The sequence below is a fragment of the Macaca nemestrina genome, chromosome 19 (assembly GCF_043159975.1).
Source record: "Macaca nemestrina isolate mMacNem1 chromosome 19, mMacNem.hap1, whole genome shotgun sequence".
Classification (NCBI taxonomy): Eukaryota; Metazoa; Chordata; class Mammalia; order Primates; family Cercopithecidae; genus Macaca; species Macaca nemestrina.
The window spans coordinates 38,691,406-38,699,408 of record NC_092143.1 but is presented as its reverse complement, the minus strand read 5'-3'; the positions used below and the strand labels follow the sequence as shown (position 1 = coordinate 38,699,408).

The 8,003-nt window shown below is 36.9% G+C and overlaps 1 protein-coding gene and 1 long non-coding RNA gene across 13 annotated transcripts in view; both read left to right on the top strand.

Annotated features, from left to right (window-relative positions):
* The window catches only part of LOC105489423 (DCC netrin 1 receptor), a 1,213,781-nt gene that overhangs the window by 629,698 nt on the left and 576,080 nt on the right, over positions 1-8,003 (top strand). The window lies entirely within an intron of this gene.
* Positions 1-8,003, top strand: part of LOC139360010 (uncharacterized) — a 51,604-nt gene that overhangs the window by 23,924 nt on the left and 19,677 nt on the right. Inside the window, exon 2 of the long non-coding RNA XR_011616877.1 lies at positions 5,162-5,221. This is a non-coding gene — a long non-coding RNA (uncharacterized lncRNA). The remainder of the gene's footprint in view (positions 1-5,161; positions 5,222-8,003) is intronic.

Sequence of the window (8,003 nt, the reverse complement as noted above, 5' to 3'; positions counted from 1 at the left end):
TAAAAATTTGATAATGTTGTATGGATAATGGATGATGCAATATATGCCTATGTAGTTATTTAATGCATCTACACTTGAGGTTTTAGATGCATTAAAATAGACACATTTTATTTTGTTCATTGGTCATTACTTGAAATTTATCTGTTTGTAGTTGTTAGAGCCAACAGAATAAAGGGATCTTGAAAAGGTGGATATTATTCTTCTAGCATTTGTTAACCATCTACACTAGTCTAAGAATTAGACTAGATTTTGGTATTACAAAATTTAATAACACAAAGTTCCATCCTCCAGCTATCTCTGAGGAGTCAGAGATACGTAATGGATCACAAGATAGAGTTTACGGCATCTTGGTAGACGTTGCTAGGATAACAGAGGGAAAGAGTTAATAACTCTGAGGAGGGCAAGCAGGAACATTTTCTACAAATAGTGAGGGAGTTAAAGGGTGAGTTGCAATGCATCAGGCAGGAACTAAAGAAAAGGATTATATAGAGGAGAGCTCCTTGTGTGATGAGACATACAGACAGGAAGGGGGCTTGTCACAGGGCTTGGTGGTGGGTAGGTGCAGAGGGAGCAACTGTGTCCCTTTTTCAGCATCCCACCCTCTCTTGTTCTCTTGGTTCTATCCTTTCCCTCTGTTACTAGTTCAAGAAGCTCTGAGTCCCAACTCTAGCTATTGCCCTACATTTCCGTCTTCATATCACAGCACAGACCTCAAGATAATGTTTGGAATTTACCTCTTAACCATCCACTCATCAGCAATGGAAACTAGACTTAAACCAGTAAAATTATTCTGTAAATGTGGCTAATAAAGATTGCGCTTACAGAAGCAGTGGAATCTTTTTAGTTCTCATGTGATTTAGCTAGGGATATCAGATAAATACAAAATAACTTCCATCTTAAATGGTAAATTTAAATTTAATTAGTAAAATCTAAATTTCTGATAAAATAGCTACTTTTTAGTGTAAGCAGTTTTTGTGATATACTAAAAATTATTTGCTGTTTATCTGAAATTCTAATTTAGTTAGGAGTCCTGTATTTTTCTGCATTAAATCTGGCAACCCTAAATTTCTCCTGTCAGATGAGACTGTGAACCTCTCACATTCTCTCTCTCATAGTTCTCCTGGTCTCACTTTTCTTCTTCCTCTAGTAGCCCATCTTTAGTTATTCTTGTTCTCTAGGGCTCTGCTCTTTGTTCATTTCTTTATGCCAACATGCTTTTCCTAGACAATTTAATTCCCTTTCTTGGTTTTTACTACTATTCACGTATGACTTCCAAATCTCTCCCACCATCCAAGATCTCGTCTTTGACTTCCAGACCTGTCTATCCAGTGCCTACTGGATATTTTCCTCTGGTTGTCCTATAGGCATCTGAAGCACCGCATAGCTGAAATGAACAAATAATCTTTGTCTCCAAATTGCCTCTCCCTGGAATTCCTCATTTCAACGAATAACACCACCATCAACCAAATTACCGAAGTAGAATCCTGGGTAACATCTCAGTGTCATTCTTTCCCCTCACTTCCATTGCCCATTGCCTCAATCAGCCAACAATGATTCTTTATAGTCCTCCTTTACAAAATGCTATAGATTCCCTAGAACCTACTTAGTTGACTTACTTGTCTCAACCAGATTAGCCTCTAATGCAATTTCCTTATGCCCCCGCCCCCTCCCTGGTGTGTGTGTGTGTGTGTATATGTGTGTGTGTGTGTGTGTGTATGTGTGTCTGTGTGTCTTTCTCATCAGTCATCTCCAACATTTCTAAAGCTTCAAATTTGAATATACTTCTTAATTGCTTAATGTTTTCATAAAGTATATATTGTCAGGATAGGCTGAAAAGTTTAAATTAGATGAATTATATTCTCCACAATCAGATCCCTGCCAGCCTTCCTAGCCTTATCTCTAAGGATTAAAGAAGACATATGACTGGTTTCATTGTTTCTTGCCTTGTGTGTAGTAGGTTTTCAATAAGTATTTGTTTTATGAATGAGAGAATGATAGGGATCATTTTTACAGAGTGAAAGCTGTTTGCATTGTTGTCAGAGAAGAGAACAAAGTACAATGATAAGAGTTCTTACATTTGGAAGACTTGATTTGACACATATTTTAAAAATTACATAATAATTATGATTTTATGGAATTTCTGTATGAATGTCATACATAGAAATATTTAAATACATGTAAATCTTAAATTCTAGGAAGATATATATTTACGTAACTACTTAAATACACTGAATCTGTTTTACTATTAGGAATAGCCAATAAATATTGACATTCTGATTGTTTAAATGTTCTGAATAATTAATCATCATTTTTCTAACATTTAGAATACGTTAAAATACAATCCACACTGTAATTATATGTGGCATAATTAAACCTTTGGCACGTGTAAAGATAGTTCAGAAGACTGTAGCATTTAATTTATCTGTTATAATCATTTTAATTTATGAGAAAGTGGAGAAGCCTATTTTCAGATGATATGTATTTTTCAGTTTTCCAAAACTCAAAAAATCACAAAATATATAAAATGATTTCTAAGTATGTGTGTGTGTGTGAAGTCTCTGTAGAATTATTTCTATGTAGTTAGTAACAAGTGGAGCTTGGGGTATTATTAGCCAAAATTACAACGGCAGCACACCGCTGTGCAGAGAAAGATCAGGGCATTTCGTCTAAGCAGCATCTTTATAACTCTGGCTCCTAAAACTAATGTTGTGAAGCTTCAGTTCTTTTGAATTGAAACTCTGGGGAATAAGAGAGGGTCATAATTATTAGCTAGGAATTGATGCTAAATGTGTTTATTCACTGATTTTTCCACCACTTTCTATAGTATGTAAATGAGATTTTTACTTAGAGAAAACATTCCGACTCTGAGACAGATGACAGCTGTTCAACCCCAGGGGGAGAAAAAAAACACAGCTTTTTCCTTGGCCTTTTCTTTTTCTTTAGTGCAGCTTCTAGAGCCTCATTGAATTTTCCCAGAATTCCCTGTGCAGGAGCTTTCAAATTCTGATTGATTAGTCATCATATCAGAGCTTACCACTTTGTAGCTCCCCTGCTACCAATTGAACATTATGAACAGGGCCCAGAAAATTAGCTTGCTCAGCACCATTGGGATTGTGGCCTGTTTAGCAATGGATGTGTAATTCCCTATGACTCTAGTTAGTAGAATTGGCATCAGAGTGGTATGAATAGAATGTCTTCAGAAAGGAGTCTGAACATCTTTTCCAAGTTTACAATATTGCCTTGAGATATAGGGAGAGACGCGTGCGACACACACACACACACACACACACACACACACACACACACACACCCCTTCCCAGACCTCTTGGCAGAGGAGATTATAGACTGAAGTAGGGAATGAGAGAAGCAAGAAAAAGAAGCTCATTCTGGTGGGAGATGGGGGAGAGGTGGTTTTCGATGGTTAATTTTTCTATCTCTACCGCCTTAAGCCTGTTACAGTCTGCAATATCCCCTTGGAAATGACTCCGTGATCACACTCTTGGATCTCACTCTTGTGAAAACCTCCTTAGGCAGAGAGAAGTCAAGTTTTGCAGAAAGCTCTCACCTGGCAATGATGATTGATCTTAGGCGTAACGTTTTGTTTCTCTTTTCTTATCCCTGGATCTCTTTCCTGCTTTGTAGTCTCCATACACAACAAACTTTAACATCACATTTAGGCATGAATTCCTCAAGTATCCTGTGCTCCCTGAGGGCATCAGAACACCACTGCCCCCTGTATCCTGATACTGAGCTCAGAAATTAACTCACAATAAGGTGATGATGGCTAATTTGAAGTTAATATGTTACCTCTCTCAAAATGATGTGGATTTAAAGCAGAGCTGTGAAGAGAAAGGCAATACATGAACAGGAAAGACACAAATCACCTCCATTGATCAAATATCCTGGTAAATGTCTGGAGACCAACCGCAGGGCAGAGGACGTATTTACATTTGCTTCAAATTCTAAACATAGGCTGGTCCTAGTGAGAGTAAACAAAAACACATTTATCATACTTACCAATTGAGTTATTATTTTAAAATATGCCTTCCACAAATAAGTTGCCTTGGGTGGATTTGTGTAACATGTCACTAATTAAAAATACTATGAAATAAGCATAAATAAGCTAAAATTGTATTAGCCTTAAATTGCTGCTCTATTTTAGAACAATATGGGAAGATAAGCTCCACGGCCTGCAAATCAGGAAGTAGATGTGTTAACAGCTGTTTTTAAAATATTTTTATGTTAAGAGAAATACACATGTACATGAAAATTTCTTTCCTTTTTTTTTTAGTCTCGCTATAGGTTTTACTACATGTACATATCAAGATGGATATGTTTATGTAATAAAATATGTCATATATTTACATATATGAATACATGTGTACTAGGCCAAAAGCAATGTAAAACTCCAAAACTGAGGAAGTAAAGTCTGCCTTATCTACACTTTCCTCTTCTTTGCTGTGTTAGCACAAAGGTACTTCTCATTTGAGGGCACATGGTAGAGCAGCTGCCAACCCATCTTAATGGTACTTAATGATGCCATTGAAGAAAACACATACTATTTATTTGGTGCTCAGCATTTAGCTTTCTTGATATCCATCACTGCTTTACATTACCCTCAGAGACATATCACTGAATACAGTTTTGAGTGGTTCCATGCGATGCATGATTTTTATGTGGGTGCACTGAGCTGTGCAGTCTGTAGCCACTGCATTCCAAATGAAATAAGTAATCATCTAGACACAGAGAAATGGGTTCACTGCCAACATGGAACAGGAAAGATTCAACATTCATATTTTGATTGGCTACTTAGCCAGTGTTTTCCTGATAACACGATGCTAGAACCTAGTAGATATTCAATCAATGTTTGTTGAATGGGTAAATGAGTGATTGAATGGATGCATTAGGTGTCTTCAATCGGGTCTTTCTTTATCTAGATCTTTAATATAATGCAGTCTACAGAAGATGGGGTTATAGCAATGTATTTTTAAATTGACAAGTATTCATATTTAATAACTTGAATTAAAGGAATGATAAAATTCTCAAATTTATACAAATGATAAAGTTTTTTAAACTTATACCTACTGTGAATTTTTAAATCACTTAATAAAGTGTTAACGTTTATTAAGTTGTCCTAAATAATACGATGCTCATTTTATAGATTTTTCAAATTGTGGCATGTGAAAATACTGGTTACAGAACTTGCCTACCCACTGGCCAAGTAAGTTTTTGCTCTCCCTTTCTCATATTTCTGCTCCCTAAGTAAAATGTTACATCCTTGCATCTTTTATTTCCAGAGCCCCAACTCTCTGCCTCCTTATTTCTGATAAAGACTAGCATGAGATTTCCTTTCTTCCCACATTTTGTGTTCCACACATTCACAGAGAGACAGGTCTTAGCACCTGAAGAGACCTTAGTGATCTGCAGACTGGCTTGCTTCTTGTGGTGAGAAAGGTACCATCTTTACTATGTTACAGAAGAAATTCCCAGGAGACTTAGAGTGTGTAGGATTCACAAGCTACTGTGAATGGAGGAGAAGAGGATGCTAGACTTTCAGGACATCTTTTTCTTCTTTTCTTAACCAACACATTTTCATTTGAGGCTTATTTATCTTTCATTTCTATAGGAGTGATAAAACTGAATGTTTTATAATTTCATTCAGTAGATCAAAGAAGATTCATTGAATATTTTCTCCTAGGCTTAGTTTGGGCACACTCATGTCCTGCTGTATGTGTGGCAGAGGTGTGTGTGTTTAAATAACAGATGACCCTTTATAATGGGCACATAAGATAGATAAATATGGTTAGTGTATTAGTACTTTTTATGCCAATGCTTATTTTTAACTGAAAAATACCCTATATAATGAAGAATATATTATACATCTATGTAATACTGATTTTATTTTTATTTTTATGATAAAGCAAGAAATTTAGGTACTAAGCTGTGTTCAGTTAAGGACAGGCCAGATAAAAATTTTCCTGCAGCTTGAAAATCTGGTCTACATATCCTAAGAAAGCATCTTCTAGTATTGTTCACATAGGTAGCATAATGTTCTGAAAGTCAAGATGCCTGGGTCTTTTATCTGGTGCTAGTATTGTTGGGTGGGAGATAGAGGCATGAAATAGGTCATCATTAAAGTCCATTCCAGCTTTAACAAGCTTTTAATGAAATGTTGATTGTCAAACAGAAAATGTGCATTTTGTTGGTTGAGGGAGCCACATTTGCATAAGGCTGCCCCAAACCACTCTGAATGTTAATAAATGCCAGAGGACTTGCAGCAAATCAAAACACAAGTGCTGCTAAAATGAATTTATAAAAAAAAGAATGATTATTTTGCTTGAGAAGCCACAGGGTGGCCTGTAGAATCTAATGCAGGGAGGCTCTGAGAATATATAAGAATAAACAGTAACAGTGTTATCTGAGCCCACGTTGTAAGGAGAATCTAAATGATCCAATATGTTTCCCTGTCATTTTCCACTTGCAATGTAGACAGCTAATTTTTATTTTTCAGTTTTCATTTTAAAACAAAACCAAGAAATGATGACTGCAGTGTAAGACTGACTTTCCTGTTGGGAGGAAATTGCGCTGTGGGTATGATGTCTTTAACTTTAGCCTTTAAAAGGTATAATTGGCCGGGCGCGGTGGCTCAAGCCTGTAATCCCAGCACTTTGGGAGGCCGAGACGGGTGGATCACGAGGTCAGGCGATCGAGACCATCCTGGCTAACACGGTGAAACCCCGTCTCTACTAAGAAATATAAAAAACTAGCCGGGCGAGGTGGCAGGCGCCTGTAGTCCCAGCTACTGGGAGGCTGAGGCCGGAGAATGGCGTGAACCCGGAAGGCAGAGCTTGCAGTGAGCTGAGATCCGGCCACTGCACTCCAGCCTGGGCTACAGAGCGAGACTCCATCTCAAAAAAAAAAAAAAAAAAAAAAAAAAAAAAAAAGGTATAATTGACTTGTAGTAATTTTAGGTTAAATTATATTGCGCTGTAAGTTAGGTCACATACAAAACACTCCAGATATTTATTATGGATATGTGAAAAGTTTGTTAGATTTTATTTCCAGAGGATTTCATTTAACAGATTTCTACTCTGTATTACACTCGATCTCCTGAACGATATTAGAAACAGAGGATGGACCTTGTTTCTCTTTTGAATTTTCTGCTTCCTTCAAGCCATCATTGTTGACCCTAAAGAAAAAAGTCCACTTTATATTAGGCTTCTTGGGCTACCACAACAAACATCACAAAGTCAGTAGCTTTCGATCACAGATAATTATTTTTTTTACAGTTCTGTAGGATAGAGATCCAAGATCAAGGTGCCGGCAAGGTTGGTCTTGGTGAAGGTTTTCTTCTTGGCTTGCAGATGGCTGCCTTCTCATTGTATCTTCACAGGGAGGAGAGAGAGCTCTGGTGTTTCTTTCTTTTCTTATACGGACACCAATCCTGTTGAATTAGGACCCCACTCTTTTTTTTAACTTTTATTTTAAGTTCAGGGATATTCATTCAGGTCTGTTCCATAGGTAAACTTGTGTCATGGGGGTTTGTTGTACTGATTATTTCATCACAGCTATTAAGCCTGGTACCCATTAGTTGTTTTTCCTGATCCTCTCCCTCCTCCCACCTTCCACCCTCTGTTAGGCCCCGGTGTGTGTTTTCCCTTTGATGTGTCCATGTGCTCTCATCATTTATCTCCCACTTATAGGTGAGAACATGTGGTATTTGATTTTCTGTTCCTGTGTCAGTTTGTTAAGGATAATGGCTTCCAAATCCATCCATGTTCCTGCAAAGGATATGATCTCATTATTTTTATGGCTGCATAGTATTCTGTGTTATATATGTACCACCTTTTTTTTATTATTATACTTTAAGTTCTAGGGTACATGTGCACAAGATTGAGGTTTGTTTATATATATCTATATCTATATCTATCTATCTATCTATCTATCTATCTATCTATCTATCTATCAGCCATGTTGGTGTGCTGCACCTGTTAACTCGACAT